Raw genomic sequence first — 25,257 nt, forward strand, 5'->3', positions numbered from 1 at the left:
CCACTAGGGGTCCCTCGCGATATGGAAACAAGACAATAACCATTACCGAAAGGATGCGCCAGACACAAGGTTCAAATTCCCAATGCTAGGGTTTATTGCAAGCAAAAATAGTCCCAATTGACCAACTGTGGTCTCATCCCCGCGACGTGAGTTTTCTAGACCTCCAGGGACGCAAGAGAGCGAATTACGTACATCAGTTACATATATACAAAATGCATATCATACAATCAGCTATGTCATGTTTAACACCGCCGTTTATTAAGTGTCTTTGAACTCGGGATGACGATGGACATTTCCGACTGGTATGACAATTATGACACTTTCGATGTCTATTCTAGTAACAATGTGCAATTAGAAAGTGCGGAGGCATCTTCTAGTTGTTGAACAGAACACGGTGGTTCTGCTCTTGGAAGCAAGCTGCACACGGGGGAAGAGTCACATTCCAAGCTTTGCTATCTATGAGGTACTATTCGTGTCCTGGGAGCCGACACGCTCTAAAGGGTTTTGCGAAGGGGGGCCGTAAGAAGACCATAATTCAAGCCTTTAGCTGCTTTATTCTAACATATTCTACCACAGTACGAGACTGGCTGGCAGCTGTGAAATGATTAAATGCCCTGTAGCTCTCCCTCAAGGCTACAGAGAGGGAGCGTGGGCATTCCTTTCTGGGCTACTCATGGAACTCCTCAGTCCGCGACCTTGCCCTTTCATATTCAGACAACAATGTTAACAATTGAGCAGAGTAAGCAGAATTCACAAGAATTGCAAGCTGCAAAGCAGTTTTAGACAGAAAGCAATGAGCAATGGTTAACAAGCAAAATTCTTGCTACGTTAAAAATGGCCGCTTGTTGGTCAAGCATAGCAGTCTGTATTTTTATAATTCGGTGCATAAGACGGTTGGCCTTCGGCCATCAAGTTACGTCTGTCATTCAAATGAAGGATATTCACTTTTCCAGATTGACATGTCGGTACCGCTCCTGGATGACGTCTGGGATGAAGGGATGGTGCTGCTGAAGAACCCCGCCTCAGCCCCAGCGAAGAGGGACTGGCCAGAGAAAAAATACCATGTGCCGGAATCTGCACCCAAATGTCTGCGGTCTCAACCATCGCCGGACTCGGTTGTCTCAGCTGCAGCTAGGAAGAAGTCATCCAATCCATCGTCATCAACCTCTGTCCCTCTGGACAGCGAGGGGAAGAAACTGGACGCTGTGGGAAGGAAGGTAATTTACTCAGTGGCGACGACGGTCAAGCTACTAATGCCTTAGCGATCTTGGCCAGGTACGAACAGGAGATATGGTACAAGATGGCTCCGATTCTGGACTTCCTCCCTGTGGACAAGCGGGTAGAGGCAATGCAGATCCTTCAGGAAGGCGAGGTGGCGTCTGGACATTGCGGACACAGGGTTTTGCCAGATGGGAAACAGGGTTTGCTTCTGTCGTCGTGGCTGGCTGAAGGCCACCAACTTCAGACAAGAGGCCCGGACGAGGGTCCTGGACATGCCATTCGACAGAGACAATCTTTTCCAAAGCAGTCGATGAATCTCTTAAAGACATCAAAACCGTCACAGAGACGGCCCGTGCCCTGGGCATGTTGCAACAGCACCGTCCGTCCTTTTGACCCTCAGGAGGGAAGTCGGGGAGGTCTTCGAAGAGTTTCTCTGGTTAATCGTTCTCTTGCCACCAACCCTCCCGTTCCATGACCCAGGAAGCCTACAGGGGTTCTTACAAAGCCTTCGGAGGTAGCCACTGTCGTCTTCAAGACTCCCAGAGTGGCACGCCAGCCTCCAAGCGGGACTGAACCGGCCAAAACATTGGGCCCCCACCCCTGCACCCTGGTGGGAGGCTGGCTGGCGAACTTCGTCAGCGTGTGGGAAAACATCTCCACCGATCGATGGGTGCTGGATGCTCTCGCCCACGGACACACTTTGGAGTTTCAATGAAAGTGGCAGTGAATACCACCGGTGGCCCGACAGGAACAACACATCCCTCAGCTGCTGCTGGAGGTTCGGGCCATGTTAAAAAGAGGGATGATTGAGATGGTTCTGCAGCGGCTCCGGGGCTCCAGAGTTTACTCAAGATACTTTCTGGTAAGAAAGAAGACTGGGGGCTGGAGGCCCATTCTCGATCTACGATGACTCAACAATTTATCAAGTCCCAGAAATTCAGGATGGTCACATTGCAGCACGTACTTGGCCAACTGGAGGAGCGAGACTTTCTGTCGTCATTGGATCTGGAGGACGCATACTTCCACGTCCCCATTCACGTAAAACATTGCAAGTTCCTGCGCTTCGTCGTACAAGGGAAGCACTATCAGTTCAAGGCTTTCCCCTTCGGACTAAGGTCGGCACCCAGAGTCTTTACGAAGTGTCTTGCTCCAGTGGCAGTCCATCTGCGACTACAGGGGATTCATGTGTACCCATACCTCGACGACTGGCTCATCCAGGCCAAGTCAAAGGACATTGCCGTCGATCACACGGAGAGGACCGTTGGCTGCTGACAGACCTGGGGTTCTCGGTAAACTATGCAAAATTATGCTTGACTCCATCCAAGAACGTGCTGTTCCTGGGGTCCAGGCTCCAAACGGTGCCCAAACGGAGCTCTAGCGGCTCCATCGGAGGAGAAGATAGTGGCCATTTTGTGCAAAGTGCAACGGATGTTAGCACTGAAGATCGCCATGGTGAGGACCATCAAGTCACTGCTCGGCATGATGCTGTCATGCATCTACCTGGTCCCACTCTGCAGGTTGCGGATGCAACCACTCCAGGAATTCCTGGATGCCATTTGGATCCAGGTGTCTGGAAGCTTCAAAGACAGGATTGTGCTTGACGAGGAGTTCCGTCGAGCGAAAAGGTGGTGCCCTCCAACATCACCGGGGGCACAGATTTCCAGAGCCCTCCATACCAGGAGACGGTCACAACAGACGCGTCCCTGGAAGGGTGCGGAGCACACACCGGTCGTCTCTGTCACTGCCAGAGGAGAAGGCGCTACACATCAATCTCCTGGAACTATGGGCTGTGTTTTGGGCCCTCAAGTCTTTTCTTCCGTCCCTCAAGGGAAAAGTGGTGAGGGTCTTCACGGACAATACCACCACAATGTTTTACATCCGGAAGCAGGGGGGCAGCAGATCCCTGGCGCTCTCCATGGAGGTGCAGGAGTTGTGGCACTGGACCTTCGCCCAGGGGATGCTCCTCATTCCTTTCCACCTGGCGGAAATCAAAACACTATCGCCGACTACCTCACCAGGGAGCTGCACTCTTGCCACAAGTGGGAGCTTCGGCAGGATCAAGTGCACAGCCTCTTCCTCAAGTGGGACAGTCCCCAGATCGATCTGTTTGCAACAACGATGAACACCAAGTGCTGGATGTTCGCCAGCATATTTCCCCAGCCACGGAGCATGGGGGACACATTCTCCTTCCCTCGGGAAGGCCTGTTCCTGTACGTGTTCCCTCCATTGCCACTGCTACTACGAGTCATCAGTCAACTCAGATGATGCCGGTGCAGGATGATCCTCGTTGCGCCAGCGTGGCCGAGGCAAATCTGGTACCCGGACCTTCTCAGCATGTCAGCGTCCCCTCCAGTCAAGCTACCAGTGGTCGCAGATCTCCTCTCCAAGGAAGGAGGCGCAATCCTGCACCACAACCCAGAATCGCTGAACCTGAAGGCCTGGCTCCTGCAGCCTTAGAGTTTGGTGGTTACGAGCTGCCTACTGACTGCAGGGAGGTCCTTGCCAAGGCCAGGGCGGCGACGATGAAGTGCTATGGACACGAATCTAAGCGTGTCGCAACTTGGTGCCGGTTGCAGAAGATTAACCCTTTGAGGGTCACGGCCCCCCAGGTCCTCCCGTACTTGTTGTCATTGGCTAAGTCGGGGCTGGCGCACGCCTCCATCAAGGTGCATTTGGCGGCTATCTCACTCTACACCAGGTCTCCGGGACTGTCTTCTCTTTGGTCGCACCGTCTAGTGAAGGAGTCCATCAAAGGACTTCCCGCCGGTGAAGGTGCCTGCCCCGGCGTGGGAACTGAACGTGGTGCTGACTAGGCTCATGGGGTCCCCATTCGAACCGATGCATCAAGCTCCGCTCAAGTTCCTGTCTTGGAAGATAGCTTTCCTCGTGGCCATTACCTCTGCCAGGAGTGTGGGTGAAATCCAGGCCCTGTCCTGCAAGTGGCCTTACTTGACTTTCCACGAGAGGAGGGTGGTGCTGCAGACGCACCCCGCCTTCATGCCCAAGGTTCCATCAGAATTCCATCTCAACAAGCCTGTGGTGTTATCTGTGTTTTTTCAGACTCCTTTGTCGCCCGCTGAAAGTAATTTGCACTCGCTGGATGTGGCTCGAGCGCTGAAGTTTTATGTGGCCTGCACGAAAGGTTTCCGGAAGAATTCTCAGCTTTTTTTTTACTTTGGTCCTGTGAACCATGGGAAGGCCTTATCCAAGGCTTCCATCTCCAGGTGGCCCTCCAGCTGCATCACTCATTGTCACCGGTTGGCAAACCGACCGCTGCCTGGCTGTCCGAGAGCCCACTCTACCAGAGCAATCGCTGCTACGATGGCATTCGTGTCTGGTGTACCCCTTCTGGCCATCTGCAGGACTGCTATGTGGAAGTCTACGCACGCCTTCACGAAATTCTTCTGCGTTCACAACGATTCCAGGGAGGAGTCCAGAGTCAGCCAAGCAGTGCTACGCAACCTGTTTGTTTGAAGGCGAGCCTGGTGAGGAGGTAAGAGCAATTGTTTCTGTTGAGCCTTGCCACCTCCCAAGGTTATCTATGTGTGTGCTGCTATGTATTCTTTATTCACGAGCATGTGAATCCATGCCAGACCTCATGCTGGAGAAGGAACAAGTTACTTACCTGTAAATGTTGTTCTCGAGCATGGGTCTGGCATGGATTCACATGCGAACCCTCCCTCCTCAGAGGGGTAGGCAGGGTAGAGCCTGAGGGACAAGTCCCACCCAAAATCTGTAAATGCCCACTCAGCAGCGCTGTGTGGGAATTTACAGATATTTTTGTCAGTGCAGTGGGCCCAACTACATTAGCATCAGGCCCCATTTGCTATACAATCCTGGCTACGCCTCTGTCCCTCCTGCCCCTCTGCTGCTCTTCTTGGTCATACTGCCACTTTATGTGCTACCAAATCTGAAGGTGGCTGCCAGAGGAGGGGCTTAGGGAGAGGGCAGTCATTGGCTGGGGCAGTATGACCCAGAGCTCAGTGATTGGTTTATAGGAGAAAGACTGTTTTTTCTTTTACCGAGGATTCCCAGCCTGACGACGGGGAATATTCATGAGCATGTGAATCCATGCCAGGCCCATTCTGGAGAACAACAGTTACAGGTAAGTAACTTGTTCCTTTCTCCCAATGCACTGTGTCCTGGCACTCACTTGTGTAGCGGCAGTGGAGACATCCTGCTTCGAAGTCTTCTATGGCTCGTTTCTCACCTTATAGCCTTGCATGGGAGATGTAACGGAATGAGAGCCATGGAGATCAAGCCCCACCAAGCGAGTGCAGGGTGGGAACCTTACAATATAGCAAGGGAAAAGAAGCGGGATGAATGCAGTACAAATTCATCTAATCTCATACATTTGCTCTTCTTCCTAATGTCAGAGTCAGCAGTATTTTATTTCTGATAACCCCTGGATATAAACGAGCAATGGGCAAAGCAAAGCCATGGCCATAGTTGGGAAGATGACGGCGCAACTGCAGCCATGTTTGAGGAGTGATGGCGCAGTGAGAAGTCTGATTGGTTGGCACCCCCATGAGGCTATGAAGCCATGATGTTAGCCTCTGCCAGCAGCAGGGATACACCCAGTAACACAGGAAATGTCACTAACGAAGTGCCCTACTGCATGAGAACCACAACAGTGATCACGAGGGCACTAGCGGCCAGCTCAAGCCTCACTATATGCAATGGAAAGATCCACTGAAGCAAGTGGTCTGCATCACGTGGGTAGGTTCTCATGTAGTACTTTAAAACCCTGTCTCTCAAGACTGAAGGATATGCGGTTAGGAAACTCATTGTTAATGTACCCAACTAAATGTATCCTAAATGAATCCTACTGAATCTTATGTAAAACGCTATAATAACCCTGTTTTTTGTGAGCACAATTTTGGGACACGGATTAGAATTGTTCTATGTATTTGTATTTTGTTTATTTGTATAGCGCACAAGGCACGAGGGCAACCGGCCGCATTAGTTCGTTACAATCAGCTTACATAGAAGTATCTACATTTAGAATATACAAAATATACATGTGACATAATCAAAGGTATACAATTTACAATATACAAGTGACATAATCGAAGGTATACAATTTACAGGATAGGGCACAATGCAATGGCAGAAACATAAAAATATCCTGTGGTGTCATAGAATATTGTTACAGTCAATAGTCATCCTTATAAAGAACAGGATCGGGATTCGACCCTGTGTTGCTATGCATTTCTCGCGTTGCCCCTGAGCTATCCCTCCTCCCCAGACTGATTTACTGACAGTTTCTCTGTCCATGTCCGCACAGCTGGAAAACAATCCTGCCTCTTTGCTGTCTGGGTTGCTTATTCGACTGCGTAGTAATGGGTTTAACTGCTTCTACACTAACATCTGTGTGGTTAATTCCTTCTTGGTTTTGGTCGTGCTGTGTCACTCATCAATGCTGGCATTTCTTGTGGAATTCCACCTTGGGCGGTTGAACGTGTGCCTTTGTGGACAGTTTATACTGTTTGTTTGCACTTATGGGGCAGTTCTTGTTCTTTGGTTTTGACAGCGTCTTATACATTTTGCATGATACATTGGTGGGAGGCAGTTTACATTGATTCCTCACAGCTGTTTTATCGTGTATGGCACCACATGTAGGGCATTCATAGTTTCCCATTTTCAAGTATGGTGGTGTTCCATGTGATGTCTCTTCCATGATTGATGTGCTGTATTTGAATATATCATGTTGAGTCTCTTGGTTAATTTTATCTTTTCCAAAGGCCTCTTTGGAATTTTGAGGCATGGGTGATTTGCTATCAACCTCTTTGTGTAGCTACTGACTGCATATTTGATGCTGAATGGTTTCAAAAGAAAGCATATCTTCATCTGGTTTGCAGATTGTCCATCTCGCATTCAATCCTGGAATAGTGACACAGCCCCTCACTAACATGTATAGGCTTAAACCTCAAGTTCAGTGGTTCATCGCCCCTTGGGATGTGATAGCTATCTTTCGCCATCTCGTAGCAGTTCTTGACGTATTGAGAAGAAATTGATACATTTCCACAATTACCCAAATCTTCCTTTCAACTCCTCCATTTGCAAATACGGGATATAATAAGTCTCTGTTATGGTAGATACCACGGCTGTGCAAGTATGTTGTCATTTCATGGCCCAAGAACTGTATGTAGTTCATTTTTTGATAGTACTAGATAATTTTGCATTAAGTGGGAATTGCATGAAGTGGACAGTCAGTGCTCCAGATAGGATTTGGAAGTGGGAGTAGTTTACTCCCTATTTACTAAAGTTGGGAGTAAAATGATTTTTTTAGGGAGTAAAAATGCAAGTCAAATTCCCAATTAGAATATTTTATAAGCGAGTAAAAATATGGTTTACTGCAAAACGGAAACATGTTTATAATGTTTATTTCTTTGTACCTAGTTATTCATGCACATTAAAAGATACATGTTTACTTCTTCCAATCAGGCAGTTGTAATAGTAATTTCTTCCTGTGGTACTACGTGCACTACTGGTCCAAACATATCCCTGGAGCTGTGATGGTGAAAGCAGGGACTCAAGATTCTACATGTCTTTTTCCTATTTTACTCCTCATTTTTTGATTTTGGGATTCTTTGCCAATTTTTAGGGAGTGAAAGTGGCTGGTACACCACTTATCTGTAGGGCTGGGCACAGCCAATGTTAGCAGGTGCATACTGTATGTTAATTGCATGCATATTTGAACTTTGCAAGGCAGAGTGCAATAATGAAAAGCAAAAACAAGGAAAATTGCCTTTACTCTTCAGTTTTACTCTCCGTCTTGTAAACAATGTAAATGCTGCATAGAAATTGTGCTTTGCAAATGACACTTTATGAACGACTCCTTATGGAATCCTCCTGCTTTTAACAAGTGGAGCAGATTCTATAGTAATCCATTCGTTTTTGTGCCTGTATGAAAATCTCAAGCAGGGCTAAAACAAATTGTACTTTCAAGACGGAGAAGAAAGCATAGCGGGATGTAAAGTTTGCTTTGTGCCCCTTCTCCACCTTGAAAGCATTTAAAAATGGGCTGGAGCGGTAGATAAACATAAACAAGTATTGTGCCATGCTTATACACCTTTACCACTCCACCCATTCTACAATTACTCCCAACATTCTTGGACAGCCTTTGCTGCAGAATATTTCCTGAAATGGGGATTTGGTGGATTTCGTAGTTATTCCTTCTTTGAAGAGGACTTCAAACCACTTCGATGGTTAATTCATAAAAAATATGTGTGCTTTCATTCAGATCCTTTGTTGTATACTGGGCCTTATACACTGGTGAGACACTCTACACTTGTCGTGGGGGCTGGGGTTGTCATGAGGCATTTGTCACTCTGGCAGCAGATACTCTTTTTACCAGCTTGGTATTCAATTTCCAGGTCCATGGCAGAATCCTGAAAAGTGTTGTCTTAATCAACACTTTGTGAGCCTCATGCCCAAGTGGTCCTTATGGTTTTCTTGAAGTGGGTTTTCAATAGTTTTGAAGTAGGGATAAATACCCTGTTTTACACCGCAATCTCTCATTCAAATGGTTGCTCTTGGGCTACCTTCCAGTATGAGGGGAGAGTTGGCATTAGATTGCTTTCTTGGGACTACCCTTACTTGGTGCAGCATTTGAAAACGTGAATTTGTGGAGACCATTCCTCTTCACTATGTACTGCTGTGGCAAATTCTGCTGTTATCAGTTATCCAATACGAATTATCCAACTATTATAATTAAGGAGGACATTAGAAAATAAAGAACCTTCACAGTAGCAACTTGAATACAACCGAAATAAAGATCACTGACCTGTTCTTCGGTATAATAAGGTGAATGGAAGGCTCACCTGGCGCTCCCTCGCTATGCCTATAATGACAGGCACAGGGAGAAAGACCCAGGGAAACCCTCTTGGGAAAAAAAAACCTTTGAAGCTAGCGAGCGCTGTTGCTGGTGTCCAGATGAGGCTGGAGTGCAGATGGAGCGTGGTGGAACCCGGGGAGAGCTAACTCTGGGGATGGCAGGAGGCTATTGAAGAGATACGACAGTTAGAGCAATAAGTTATATATGAAAGAAGAGGCTTTAGGTTAGCAGGCATACCTATTAAGGGACCTTGTAGGCAGATGGAAGGAGTAGAGGATCCGCTCCATCTGCTATGTAAGTGGCCTTTTGATAAGAGACAGGATGATATGAGATAAGTTAGTGTAAGGTAGAAAGGAGAAAGAAAAGGGATTATGTTCTGCCCCAAACGTACCGGAATAATCCGGGAATTGAAGATCTCTCGAGGGAGTTGTGGGAAACTCTTTGTGGATTCCGCGGGGCGAGGTGGGAACTGTAGTTCCGTTGGAAATGGTACGCTGGTTAACTGCTGAAAGAGCAAAATGTTAATCTCTGTATCATGTCGCACAAAGCCGAAAGAAAAGGATCTTGAAGAAAGGAAACCTACATAAGAACAGAACCTCTGAAAACCCGAACTGACTTGCTTGGAGGAAACCGCCGCGGGGAATCCGAGAGGCAAGAGAGAAATTCTGAAACAGGCAAAAGGAATTGAAAAGGAAGTTGAGGCTAACAATGCTATCAGTTTGAGAAATTAAACCTAAAGTTCGAACTTACGGAGCATAGCTGCAATAAACAGTAGCAACGCGTGGCGATGCAGGAGACAGAGACTGAAATACTTCTTCCGGGAAGGGAGGAGGAGTGTTGACCTCGTGATCAGCCTGAATACCCAGAACGGTGTCTTGCACTATAGGCACCATCTTGGCAGAGGATAAACCAACAGTAGAGCGACGCCGCCAATGTTGCCATAGCGACCAGGTCTACGGCCCAGAGCCGCGACCGCTCGTAACATCTGCAGCCTTCGTAAGACTGGCCACAATGCTCTCATATCTGTCCACTGTCATTAAGAGAAGGCCTGGAAAAAACTCTTGAGAACCCATCCACAAATCTTGTGGCCCCAGTCACTGAGTTCAGGTGCATCCGCTGGAGCGTGCGGGTGAATCAGAGCCCCTGTGAGGAATTCAGAGGCGGTTGCGGTGTTTCCATGGGATATGGTTTCTCTTGCAAGGTTTCGGGCAAGATTGTGACGGGTGTACTCGCGCAAGGATTTGGATGAGTTCTTAGGTGGAAAGTGAGTTCAGACACCTATAAAAAAGGAGCATTCCTGTTTCTTTTGTGGGTTGGGTTTGCTGGAGATGCAGTTCTGCTCCACACCACACAGTTGGGGGAGCTTCAGTTTTTGGTTTAGAGATTAGGCAGCAATTTGTTTTCTTACAAGGCAGCAGGATCGTTTGTTGTGTGCATGTGTGTTGTGTGGACCATTGTAATTTTTTGTAGGGGACCCTTATTTTCTTTTACGTTGCAAACCAATTTTGTTTTGCAGAGCCAGTTGGATTTGATACAGCATTTTGTTTTGGAAAGCCAATCTTTTTGTGTCTGCTAAGGAAACCTTTTGGGAGGGAAACCTGTTGTTGTGTGTGCTTTTTCCTTGAAGAAAATGTAAATAGGGGCGACAGAAGATGCTGTGGTGTCCATCAGTGAGTGCAGGGATGTTGAAACAGGGGTGCAGGTGGAAGTAGAACTGTAGTCCTCCTACCTCAAATCTGAAGAGGGTGGGCATAGATATATGGCATATTTGGAATCGAGAAGGCACACAGACAATCCGCCTCCTTCTCCTTCTCCTCCAAAAGATGCATTTGCTGATGGGGTTGATGGTGAGACTGGTTGGAGCACTGGTGTTGAGTAATGGGCTGGGGTGATGTGGGAATGATGGTGATGATGAAGAGGGGAAGGGAGGAAAAGAAGCCTGCAGGTGAGAGGGAGGTGGAGGAGGAAAGTGAGGCAGGGCATGCAGAATGGTGGATAAGATAATGGAGTATAAGCATACAGGTGAGAGGGCATTGGAAGAGAGTGTGATGCTATCAGTAGTACAGGGAGCAGAAGAATGATGCACTAAGCACAATAAGGGTGCAAGTCAGGACAAGCAGTCTCTGCCTCCCCTTTGCCATCCGCCTCTAGACAAGCCTGATATTATTTTAATGGTCGTGAGGGGGTTTGACCAGCAGAAGATGAAACCGTCAAGTGCACTCTGTGCTAGGTGTCCATCACGGGGTGTAAGATCACAGCCAACCATTCATCGACCCTGGCACATGGAGGTTTATGACACTCCCAACCCCATAGAAGAGAGGAGGAGGAGGTCAAATGCTCACAGAACACTAAGAAATGTGTGTCCCTCCACTGAGGCCTGTTCCTGCTGCATGGGGTGGTGCAACACAGAAAAGACCCAGACCCATTCCAGAAAGCATCCCATGATGTGAGGGTTCCAGCTTCTCTGCCTCAAAGAGCAGGGAGACAGACACCATTGCCCAGTAGCTCAGGACATGCTGTCTAGTGTGTTGGCACATTGTTAGCAGGGGAGCATTGTTGGAGCGAGCAAGAATGACGAATCAGCTTCAGCGTTTTATGGAGCACTACCCCAACCACTTTCCAAAATGCTGAAGGTGGTGACACTGACAGTAAAGGGAACTGACAATAAGTTTAATTTTGTTTGGGAAGGGACTTAATGGTATTTCCATTTTGTCCTTCCAATCCTTCATAAAAAAATAACCTAAAGATCAAAATGTACAAATAAAATTAAAAAAAACTGAAATGACCCATAAAAGCCATATTAAACTCTTTTCAATGTAGTTCTGTGTGGCTTAATGTGATGGGTGCAGAAGAATAAGGATTTGAATGAGCATAGAAATTTGACGTGTTCTATAATGCTCACCATCTTTGTTTTTGGTAGCTAAGCTTTCTACCAAAGACAGAATCGTGGCCATTCAAGGATGTCGCATCTAATTCAGTAATTACCAAGGTATTTAACTTATTCTGTCTAGATCACCTTTCACAGAAAGTTCTTTGGGTTTCCTCATGAGGGACTTTAGCAATGATGGAATACCATTAGTTATTTGGGGATTACAGTACTCTCATCCTTACAAGAGGACCAATACTGCGTCCCTCCCAAAGGAGTCGCCACTTCCCCCTGACAGCCGTCTCCTCCCATGAGATCCTCCATGGTGCCACCCCCAGGGTTAGGGCCAGATAGCATCTACCTTTCACTGGCCACATGGGAGGAGCTCTTGGGCTGGGTTCAGTGATGACTGTTAGGAACGTTGTCTCTTTACTGTGCCTTTCCTTCCATTTCTATGGACCCCTGCACTTTTTTGCTTTTATTTTTGATCCTGGCCTGTACTTTTTACAGTGCAGTCAAGCCTTAAGCTTCACTACACTGTCTTTTGCTCATCTGTTATGAGGAAACTGACATGTCCTTCAGGCTGTCAGTACTGGAAAACATTGTTGCGACTGTTACTACTTTTAGTAACTTGTTATCACTTGTGGTAATTTTTTATCATTGTACAATGCAGTACAATGGGGTACACTTTTTGTTTTGCCCTAGAATAACACTCAAAAGATTTTTGGTTAATATAGGTGGGCTAAATGGACATGCTGGTGGCAGCAGTGAATTTTTATGTTTTGTGCTTTTTATCTTAGCCCTATCACGTTTACCACATTTGGCTACTAACTGTGGATAGTGTCTAAACATGGCTGTGCCACATGATTTTTTTCACTTGTCCTTTGGCCGTCTTTAGCATTCTTCCTGGCCTGTGAGGCCAGGAAAACCTTTATATGGACTTGAAGGCAGGAGCTTTCGGCAGGCTATTGGGGGGGAGGGGCGGCTATGCATGTTTGCTGGCAGGATGTGGGCTGGGATTGTCTGGTCCCAATCTACAAACTGGTTTCAGTGTGTCCGAGTGCTGTGTGTGTGTTCCCGCTAGTGGTCCTGATTGGACCACTGCGGGGGGTGTGTGTGTCTGTGTCTCTAGTCCGGCTATTGGCCAGTGGGAGTTTTGGCTCTTACCTGGCTAAAAGGACCCCTGCAACCACTCTTCAGAGATCCTGGAGTAGCCTGAAGGAGCTAAGATGCCTGTCCAGCTGTGAAACCCGTCAAGAGACTGGAGACCTGACTGAAGGAGGCCTGACGACCAACTGCTGCTGTCCTGGTGGAGCCCTGTGTTAGGCAGAATTGCATGCAGTACCCTCTGGGAACACCACACACAATTAGGACTACAGGTATAAGCAAGACCAACCTTTGGTATAGGTCTGTACCACGCAGTTTGTTGGTGGTGAGCTGAGCAGCTAGGCTTATCTCGGGAGTGAATGTGAGCAGTACAAGTAGTTACACAAAGGACTTTCAGTCACAGTGGTTCAAGTAGACACTTATACTCAAGGTTTCTTGGTAAAACACTGATTAATTTATTTACACAATCATTTATAAAACTTTTCACTAGAACTCAATATTATAGACAAATACACTTCAGTACAAAACTGACAGTTTGAGCTCACTTGAAAAAGGAGCCAAATGGCAGTTCAGTTACTTGGCAATCGTTCCTGATCTAGTCGATGCTCTCGTCCAGTCCCCTCCACCTACCTGCCAACTCAATAAACAATTAACCTCCGATGCCTTTGACTCAGAGCTCAACACCTCACTAATGCGACTCACTCCCTCTTGCAAACCATCAGCCCACCGTGGCCTGTTCCCTAGATGGTTCACGCTTGATTTGAAGACCACTAAACAACTATATAAATATCTAGAACGTAAAATGGCAGAAAGACAAAACCAAAGAGAGCAGAGCCACCTTGGCCCGACACCTTCATCAGTACAAGGACGAAATCCGAAAAGCACAAAAAGCCCACTACAACTCCTGAATCCTAAACTGCAAAAACCCCAGCAAAGAACTCCACTAAATCATCTCCGAATTCACCAAACCAGCATGCACTACCAACGTCCCGACCCCCTCACAATCACTGTGCGACTCACTCTCTCTCCACTTTTACGCCATGGCTCTCAAAAGAACAAACACACTGACCACCAAACTGGCTCTCTTACATCCAACAGGCAACCATCCTCCCATACGGCCAACCCCCACCTGCGACCACTACACAATCAACCTTTGACTCCTTTAGTCCAATATCACCAGACCAATTTCTCAAACTTCTCTCTGCCTGCAAACCATCTGGCTCTCCACTAGACTCTTGCCCGGTCACTACCCTCAAAGAAATGTTTGCTTCCACTTGCACAGGAGAACATGCAAGATCCATAATAAATGACTCCCTCTCCTCGGGTATTTTTCCCGATGCATTCAAAACGATTCATGTCAAACCACTATTAAAAAAAGCTTTCCTCGAACCCAAAAACTACCGCCCCATCTCAAACACCAGATTCCTTGCCAAACTCATTAACCAAACCGCCTACTCACCAACTAAATGCCTTTGTTGAAGCCAACAATCTCCTAGACCCCACGCAATCAGGTTTCAGAGCTCGTCACAGAACTGAAACCACCTTAACTTCAATCTGGGATGGCCTTAAAATCACAGCAGACTCCGCGGGATGCGCCGCGTTAATCCTTCTTGACCTATCTGCTGCCTTTGACACAATCAATCACTCAATCCTCCTTGACCGCCTCCACTCCTTAGGAATTCACGGAACCGCTCTCAAATGGATAGCTTCATTCCTCAAAGATAGATACCAAATAACAATACTCTCCACCTATTCCTCCCAAACTCGACCAGTCGACACGGGAGTCCCACAGGGAGCATGCCTATCTGCCCTCCTCTTCAATCTCTACTTGACCACCCTCCCACTAATAATTTGTTCACACAGCATCCTGTGTTACAACTACGCTGATGACACTCAACTAATTCTTAAACTCCTGAACTCAAAACCCAACTGCCGACCTGACCTCGCCTCCTGTCTCCTTGACATAGAGCTCTGGATGACCCAAAGCCACCCCTTGCTAAACCCCTCCAAAACCTAAATCATGATATGTGGTAAACTCAGAACTTCCTCCACACCCGCTACCCTGGCCATCCGCCATGGGCAACTCACTGACTCCCTCTAACTCTGTAAAAAACCTTGGATGCACCCTTGACTCTGACCTAACACTCTTGCGCCAAGTCAACAACGTCTCAAAGTCCTGCCACTACCACCTTAAAACTATTAGGTGCATCTTTCCTTATCTCTCCTTTCCCAACAGACTCTCCGCGGTGCAATCAATTGTTATATCAAGACTGGACTACGCAAACCCCCTCTACCTCGGAGTCCACACTTACCAACTGAATAAACTTGAAAGGGCCCAAAACGCTGCAGCCAAACTGCTACTCGTGCTTGGCCCGAGAGACCACATCTCCGACTTTGCACTGGCTTCCAGTGGCCCGAAGGGTGACTTTCAAAACCTTATGCATTTCTCATCGAGCATTCCATAAAACCAGACCTCAATATCTCCAAGACAAGCTAAAACCCTATCACCCTCCACGTCCTCTAAGATCAAGAGAAGAGGATGGAAATGATGATCACAGGAGACTGACGAGTACACAGACTGATGATTCCAACTGTATGAATGCATGGCATAAACGGAAAGTACAGAATAGAGGTTTCTAGTACATGAGACAAGAGCAGTGCATGAAATAGATAGAGAGCACGGAACAGACCCAGTGCGTATGAAAAGTGCCATGGCATGAATCGATAATCCATGATGAACGTACGAAGTGAATGGAGCAGATGAAACCGTTAGAATGGATGAAATTCATGGAACGGATGAGTGCGCTGAGCAGACAAATGTGTTGAGCAGATGAGTGCGTAGATCGGATTAGTGTACAGAACGGATGAGTGTACAGAACGGATGTGTATGCTGAATGGATGAGTGTGCTGAGCGGATGAGTGTATAGAGCAGACATTTGTGTAGAAAGGATGAGTGCTTAAGTACGGAGGAGTGTGTAGAACACAGGAGTACATACAACAGATGAATGTGTGGAGCGGATGCGTGTAGAGTGGATGAGTGTGTAGAGCGGATGTGGCTGCAGAGTGGATGAGTGCAGAAGTGCAGAGCAGTGTGTAGAACGCAAGAGCAGATAAATGTGCTGACCGGATGAGTGTCTAGAGCGGATGAGTGCGTGGAAAGAACAACTGCATAGAACGGGTGAGTGCGCGGAGCGAATAGGTGCGCAGAGCGTGATGGGTGCGCAGAGCGGAAGAGTTTATAAGAGCAGAGGGGTGCGTAGAGTGAGTGAGCCCATAGAACAGGTAAGTGCGTAGAACGGGTGAGTGCGTAGAGCAGGCGAATGCGTAGTGCGTGCGAGGGCACAAAGCGGATGAGTGCTTAAAGCCGACGAATCAATAGAAAAGACGAGTGTGTAGAACTCATGAATGCGTAGAGCGGATGGGTTGCGTAGTATGGATGAGTTGCATAGAGCGGACAGAACGGGAAAAGTATGTGGATGAATGGGTGACGTATATGGATAGAATGAGTGATGTATGTGGATAGAACGAGTGACGTATGTGGATAGAACGGGTGACGTATGTGGATGGAACAGATGACGTATGTGGATGGAACGGATGACGTATGTGGATGGAACGGGGGACGTAAGTGGATGGAATGGGGACATATGTGGATTGAACGGATGAAGTAAGTGGACGGTACGGAAGTAACATGTGAAAAGTATGGGTGAAATATGTGGAAGGTACAGATGAAAATGTGGACGGGGTGCATAAAACAACTTAGAATTCATGGAAATGATCAAAGTACATGAACAAATCTGAGGGCGTGGAAAGGACTGGAGTGCGTGGAAAGGACTGGAGTGCATGGAATGGACTAGATCGCATAGAAGTGCGCGACATACATGAATGGTTTGGAATACATGTAACGTTTGAAAGAGCAAGTAAACCATCTTATCACATCACCATGCTTACGTTCCTCTTTACACCACCACTCAACTAGAACACAGAGATACTATGACACCATTCGGTATAGCTGTTCTCATACCAACATCCGCCTCATACTCCACATCACTCTAACTAATCACTGCTGGTTTCACACCCCCCAGCCAGACGTTTTCCCCAGGCCTAACGCAGCCAGAACCTGTCTGGATAAAACCTGCCAGAACGAACACATACCCCTGATCTCTCAAGCAACACACCTACCGCTATGAAGCAGCTATTACACAAATGCCACACCAGCTGCACACATATTCGGTGCTCACAAGCACCTTTGACTCTCTCTACTCTCTCTACTGACTTGAACTTCTGTTCCCGAGGGCGTTCAGCCTACCAGCACCTTCAGACCATACCAATGGCACATAAGGCGCTATATAAATGCAAAGTAACATAACATAACATAACATATAGGAATTAGGAGTATTTTGGATACACATTAATCACTCGCTGAAGTTTTTTATGCTCCCTAATGCCTGAAACACGAGGAGATGTGAGGAATCTCTTTTTGAACTGGAACATGGACCTCAGAGAAGAGGAAGGGGTTGAAACCTCACTCTCAAGAGAAAGACACTGGACAAGAGGAGGATCTTTAAGGGAAAAGGGACAATGTCCCATTTAAGGAGAGCCATCCTGACCTTTTTTTTCTTTTGGGAAGATCCCCTTTTCATTTAAGTTGCCTATTCCTGTGCCCAATAAGTCAGTAAAGTAAAACAATGTCTCAGATGGTACCCTGTGACATCTTGGGCATGGCCTCCAATGAAAGACCCTGCAAACAATTTATTCCCAGCACTCTTCCCCCACACTCAATTTACTAATACATTTGATAAGAAATTCAAGTGCTCATGTCAGCTACTGCACACAACCAAGTTGTGAATGAGTGTGCTTTCAATAAAGCTACGCGCCTCAAACACTTGCTGTTCGCTGAGTGTGCCAATACATTTGAGAAGAACTTCAATTGTTCAAGTGTGTCAAATGTTCTGCTGAGCCAAAGTCGTGTGTGAGCCTTGCATTCTTTCAAGTCGCACTTCTCACCAACTTCTGCCTGTCCCTTAAAATGTGCTAATAGATTTAACAAAAATGTCAACTACTAGTGTGTGTCACCTATTGCACTCAATCAAGCTGTGTGCAAGTGCAAATTCATACAAGACATCCCAGTGTAGGCCAATATCTGAGCTACATTTTATATTACAGTGTGATAGTGGACTGTGTCTGACGGTCGTGGTCGACCACCTGGATGGTGTCTATTTCAGTGCTACATTTGGGCCAGAACTCTGATTGGCAATAACAGAGCATACCCAGTTCCTCGATTTTTGTAAGTAGTTGGTTAGCAGCTACCTTTTCGATTACTTTACTTGATAACAGGAGACCTATGATCAGCCAGTAGTTTGCTAGATCTTCCGAGTCTAGGGTGGGTAATTTCAGGAGTGGGTGTATAAGATCTATTTTTAGGATGTTTGGGAACAAACTCTAGCTGAGGGAGGCGTTGACTATCCTATGAAGATCAGTAAGGGAAGCACACGTTCCTTTTTTAAGGATGGTGGCTTGGAGGAGTATTTGTGTAAGAAGTCATTTTTAAGGATCCAAGCATGTACGTGAGGTCCTCGGTGAGAGGGGAGAGACGTCAGTCCAGAGTTGTATGGCCCGAGGCAGGTCTGAGAATTTTGTGCCCCAGATTTGGAGCCTGATGATATTGATCTTATCAATAAATAACGTATTGATTGCCTCATGCTTCTCCCAGGATTCTGGTCCCTCAGGGTGTGGTGGTGGGTTCAAGCAGTGCTTGACTTTTGTGAAAATGGCTTTGCTCCGATTAGAGGCTGCAGTAATGGAGCTGGTGTAATAGATGCCATTGGCTTCAGATATAAGGGTCCACCTTTTGGAAGACAACACATGAAGGATAGATGGTGCTTAGGTTTGTGGGGCTTGTGCCAGCATTTCTCAAGAGCTCCAATTGTTTGTTTCTTGAAAGAGAGCTGCTCTTCAGTATACCAGAGGGTGGACGGTTTGTTCTGGCGTGGCCCACTGAGTGATAGTATCTAGCAACTCTTTTGAGGTTTGGCTAAAGGTTTCTAACAGCAAGGTGATGTTTGCAGAGGTGGTAGTAAAGATGAAGAAACTGTAATCCAGTTCCTCTACTATGGGGCATTTATCCTGACAATTGTGGACTGCCAGGGATTATGATAAGTTGAAGGGTATGGCGCCATGGTCTGTTTAGTCAAGCACATTAGGGTCCATGCAGCTTAGGAGGAGCAGGGAGTGGATAATATGAGTGATAGATTACCCCTTTGGGGCTAGTATGCTTTGGGTAATGTGCAGCGATTCTGCCGGGGACAGGAAAGTATCTCTGGTGTTTTTGTTTACTTGGGCTCCAGGAAGGCGGGAATTGACAAGTGAGAGTTTCATTGAAACCAACAGTGATTGATTGTGTATCGTGCAAGGCCAGTTGATTTTGTGCCTCGCCCACTACCCTATTTTCTCAGATCTGTCAACATGTTGAATGCTGTATCCGTGTGGGACGAGGATATGAAAGATGAGGGAGGAGGCTGGTGTGGGTAAGGTTTTGGTAATGAAGAGTTTGTTGGCAGTGATCACGTCCGAAAGGTTTGCTGAGTGTAGGATGGCTGAGGGGGCGTTAATCATCATTAAAAAGCGTTACGATACAGGGGGAATGGTGAAGTGTGACTAGGGGAATTTGCAGAAGGTAATCCGCGTTAGAGGGCTGGTGTGGATGAATGCATTTGCCCTGGTGATCCCCAGATGGTGTGGGGACAAGTGAGGTTTGTGAAAGGCACATGGGTATGTCTTACTAAGAAGGTGCCAAATTGGCAGGAGCGGGCAGCGATTTAGCTCCAGGTTATAGCCTGGGAAGTACTGGCAGGCTTGGCAGAAACACCTACCAGGAGCAGCCTTTGACTCCATAAGCAAACTGTTGCCATGCAAACATATGTAAGTTACAATAACTGTGTTTTGAACTGTGAATAATTGAGCATTTTGACACATCTAAAATACACTTAAAGCATAATGAGTCAAATATAAGAGGCAAACTGTTATCAATTTCATCTCATGTGGGAGTTGACTTTGTGGCATATACTAGCTCCTCGTTGCCCAGAGGTAGCTATGGGTGTCTGAAGGACACCAGGAGCTATTATTTTTGACTCCTGCTCATCAAATACGTATTTCAATCCCTACTAGTAGCAAGGTGCAGAGTGTTCAGCACTTAGCTCTGCCAGGCCCATATAGGCACAAACAGGTAGTGCTTGCTTTAATGCATCCTTTGCTGAAGACACCCAGCGGTGAGGACGCCCAGGGGAGACTGTTTGTATAAAGCTCAGTGTGGGCATGGTCAGCAGTGGAAGGTGGAAAGGAGGCTGGATAATGAAGTCCTATGACTTGCTTTTGCTGTGTCTGCTCCTGGAGCCGGGATCAGCTCACACCGCTTATGTGATGCCAACGTGTGTGTGTGGTAAGAAAGTGAATGGTGGCGTAGAAGGCGGGGAGAGCGAGGTCACATGACCTGCTCTCACTGAATCTGCTGCAGTAGGCAGGATTGGCCTACACAACCGCTGTCCATTAAGTGATGGCTGAAGGGGACGTGGCCATAAGTTGATGGCATACAGAAGGTGGAAAGAGTGAGGTCACGTGACTACCTCTAACTGTAACTGCTGGAGGCTGGAACCGCTTCACCCGCTAGTGTCCCTTCATGGAAGCCCAAGATTGGTGTGATCGTTAGTGGATGGCATGCAAACGCAGGGAACCTGGGAAGTAGGAAGCAGGAGTTTCAGCTCTTCCCAGGCCCTAATAGGACCAAACAATAATTGCCTGACATTTGCTTCAGATGCCCAGGCAAATTACACTGTGAGATCTAAGAAACAAGAAGTGAAAAAAAGAAGCAGAGCAGGGCTAAGCGAATGGGTGGGGCAGAGGTCACGTGACGTAGATCCACTTGCACCAGCTGACCAACTGAAGTGAAAAGCGGCAGAATGGCAGCTTAAGAAAGGGGCTGGGTTAAGAAAACCAGCACTAGCAAAGAGGCTCCAAAACACTAGAAGTGAATAGCAGTGGGTAGGGCAGAGGCCGCGTGGCCTAGATCCGCTTGCACCGACTAACCCGTTGCTACGAGGGACTTTGAAGAGAGGTGCAACTTAACATGATGGTACTTTGAAAGATATTTCTCCTAATTACAGTATGAGGCATCTGATAGCGAACTGGTGGTAATGCTGTGTCATTACATCTCAATTGAGGCTTACAGGTCAATACATAGCCAGAAGCCTTTGGCATTGCTTTTCTCAGTAAAGGAATGGGACTCAGGTATTGTGAGGCTTTTAATGTGTGCATTAAAGCAAGTCCTGGTATCTTGAAAGTTAGAGATCGGGTTAGCAAAAGCAGAGGCGCCCAACCTCATCAGTTCTTGCTGACCCGTGATGTTACCATTGTCCTTTAGTGAGACTTAAAGCAGTTTCAAGATGCAAAGAAGTCACGTTTACTTTACAAACACATGTTTCAGTGTGCCCAGGGGGTTCTCTCCTTCTGGAAATTGTTGACAGCACATACTGGACATGCATATTTTTTAACAAGAAGTGACTGCAGGTATATCATTAAATGTAGTGTGTGAAACCATAGGCGACATTAATGTATTAATTTGAATGATTTTAAGAGTATTTATTAATAAGGAGAACTGATGTACTTATTTGTATCCTTTGAGGTACAGTCATAATCAGCATCAGGGAAACTAACGTCAATTTCTTGGGCTGTCTGTCACGCAGTTTACTTGTTCACTGTCTTTCCTAACTTAAGTATGGTCAACCTTAATACATGTCAACCAAAACATGTATACCGCTTATTGTAGAATGGGTGTCGACCTGAAGGCTACACACCAAATATATGACGATATGGAGACTAAGAATTTCACACTGCATGGAACAGACTACAACCCGTGTCTACTTTTGTGGTCTCCCTGAAATCAGTTTTGCAAACTTGGGGTGTCGGACAGGGTTGTAGGGTAACCACAAACTGACAACTAATTCAAACATCAGTAACAAAGACTCAAATGCCTTCCAGATCTAAAATGAGCCAAAAGGCTGCACTGGGACCGAGAAACGGCTACCACACAAGGCTCAAGACACACATTCTTTGCATGGAAAAAACATTGCTTGGCTGTAGATTTATTTACAAGTTCTTAACAAAATAGACACCAAATGCAATTACAGTGTCATACAGTATAAATGGCGTTGTGTCACTAACTAGGCAAATTCACTCAGAGGCAGGACCTAAATGGCCCAAATGCCTCTTCTGGCTATTGACCCGTGGCCTCCCAGAAACACTGCAAACCGTTAGGCAGCTCCAGAAATTGGAGATGGACGTGGTTGCCTGTGATCACGCCGATACGACAACCAGGCCTGTGGCCCCGTTCTCCTAGATCGCCTCAGGTCAGTGTCTCACTAGCAGACCTCAGCCAAAGAGCACCAACGCGCTGCCTGCACTGCGGTGCAAATGTGGGGACTTTATAAGCCTGTTTTAAATTGTCAAAAATGTAACTAGGGTGGAAACTCAAAGCTGACACCAAGCTCTAGGCTGCGACAGTGCATCATTAAATGCCATACTTAAAACACACGGTAGGCGATAAGGGTTTACCGGTATCGGTAAGGGCACCGGTAAGGGCACCGGTACCGGTAAACCCTTACCGCTTTACTACGAGTTCCCTTTGCGGGACCCGACCTTAACGGCTGGTTTTACCAGCCGTTAAAGTAGTTTGCCGCAAAGGGACCTTGGTGCTAATTACGGCACCGCAATTTGCGGTACCGTAATTAGCGCCTTCCCCATTCCCATTGAGCCCTATGGGGACAAAAATGGGAATGGTGAAGTGCCTTGGTGAATGGGGAATTACCGCCCCGCTCACCTTGGAGTAGGGCGGTAATTCCACCATCCACCAAGGCGGACACAGTAAAATACCGGCGGCAACCATGGCGCTAATAGCACCATGGTTACCGCCTACCGTGTGATGAGGCCCATATTGTTTCCATAAAACTAGCATTCCCAAAACCACCACTGAGAACCTGCAAAGCAGGCGAGATGGTTCGTTTGTATTATGTTACAAGGATTTATGCCGACCCTCGATGACGTTTCATGGTCTCTAGCCAATGTGGAGGCTCTGAGGAGAGAGGGAAAAGGCACGATAGCTTTGCAGGGATTGCTGATAGGTGCAGGGTGGAAGTCCCGAGAGCTCTGTTTATGGGTCTGCTTCTAGGTGTTCGGGGTCGAGAGCATAGAGCCATTTGTGTCCAGAGGGGAGCACCATAGAATGCTGTCTGTTGCTGTGGTGGTTAAGTTGGTTGCAGTTATGTAATGTTCTGTTGCACGTCTCCTGGGAGGGATGTTATATTTCTGTGTGTGAGTGCGTTAGTTGGTCTCCATATAAAGTGTGTTTGAGCGTGGAAGTTGGGAATGTTAGTGTGGGTCTGTTAGACTGAGGAAACCGTCTGCGTGTCCTTGACGCCGATGATAGGAATAGATTGCTTTCTCTGCAAGCACTAGTTAAAGTCCAAAGATCTTGCACCTCTAAGGACCCCGGAATTCTCCCCACACCTATTCCCTCACCTTTCAATGTCAATAGTAGGGGACACTGCAAATAATATAATGGGAGCTCTCCTGTGTTCTGGGCTCCAATGATCAGCTACTTGCAGCCACCCCCCTGGCCAGGGGCGGCCTTATGCCTGGCAGCGCCTGGGACAAAACAAAATGTGCCCCCCCCCCGGGTAAAGGCTGGGGGGTTTGTCAAATGCAGGGTTGCTCTGCCACACCAGCACGGGGCAGCCAGAGCGAGGAGTTTATCACTTCAACCGAGCGCCTCTGCTAAGCAAGCACGGGGTAGCCTTTCAAAGGTTGCCACATGCTGGTGTGGCAGTAGCGCTCTATTGAAATGGAAAGCGCCCTGCTCCCGTGCTGAAGCAGTGAATTCATCACTTCATCAGAGTGCTGCTGATACCCCATCATGGGGTAGCCTGTCCATGCTGGTGTGGCAGTAGCGCTCTATTGAAATGGAAAGCGCCCTGCTCCCGTGCTGAAGCAGTGAATTCATCACTTCATCAGAGTGCTGCTGATACCCCATCATGGGGTAGCCTGTCCCATGCTGGTGTGGCAGTAGCGCTCTATTGAAAGGGAAAGCGCCCTGCTCCCGTGCTGAAGCAGTGAATTGATCACTTCATCAGAGCGCTGCTGCTACCCCATCATGGGATAGCCTGTCCATGCTGGTGTGGCAGCAGCGTTCTATTGAAAGGGAAAGCGCCCTGCTCCCGTGCTGAAGCAGTGAATTCATCACTTCATCAGAGCGCTACTGATACCCCATCATGGGATAGCCTGTCCCATGCTGGTGTGGCAGTAGCGCTCTATTGAAATGGAAAGCGCCCTGCTCCCGTGCTGAAGCAGTGAATTGATCACTTCATCAGAGCGCTGCTGCTACCCCATCATGGAGTAGCCTGTTCCTGCTGGTGTGGCAGCAGCGCTCTATTGAAATGGAAAACGCCCTGCTCCCGTGCTGAAGCAGTGAATTGATCACTTCATCAGAGCGCTGCTGCTACCCCATCATGGGATAGCCTGTTCATGCTGGTGTGGCAGCAGCGCTCTATTGAGATGGAAAACGCCCTGCTCCCGTGCTGAAGCAGTGAATTCATCACTTCATCAGAGCGCTACTGATACCCCATCATGGGGTAGCCTGTCCCATGCTGGTGTGGCAGTAGCGCTCTATTGAAATGGAAAGCGCCCTGCTCCCGTGCTGAAGCAGTGAATTGGTCACTTCATCAGAGCGCTGCTGTTACCCCATCATGGGATAGCCTGTCCATGCTGGTGTGGCAGCAGCGTTCTATTGAAAGGGAAAACGCCCTGCTCCCGTGCTGAAGCAGTGAATTCATCACTTCATCAGAGCGCTGCTGCTACCCCATCATGGGGTAGCCTGTTCATGCTGGTGTGGCAGCAGCGCTCTATTGAAATGGAAAACGCCCTGCTCCCGTGCTGAAGCAGTGAATTGATCACTTCATCAGAGCGCTGCTGCTACCCCATCATGGAGTAGCCTGTTCCTGCTGGTGTGGCAGCAGCGCTCTATTGAAATGGAAAGCGCCCTGCTCCCGTGCTGAAGCAGTGAATTGATCACTTCATCAGAGCGCTGCTGTTACCCCATCATGGGATAGCCTGTCCATGCTGGTGTGGCAGCAGCGTTCTATTGAAAGGGAAAACGCCCTGCTCCCGTGCTGAAGCAGTG

The sequence above is a fragment of the Ambystoma mexicanum genome, chromosome 10, assembly GCF_040938575.1.
Source record: "Ambystoma mexicanum isolate Mex_15411 chromosome 10, UKY_AmexF1_1, whole genome shotgun sequence".
In the NCBI taxonomy this organism is placed as follows: Eukaryota; Metazoa; Chordata; class Amphibia; order Caudata; family Ambystomatidae; genus Ambystoma; species Ambystoma mexicanum.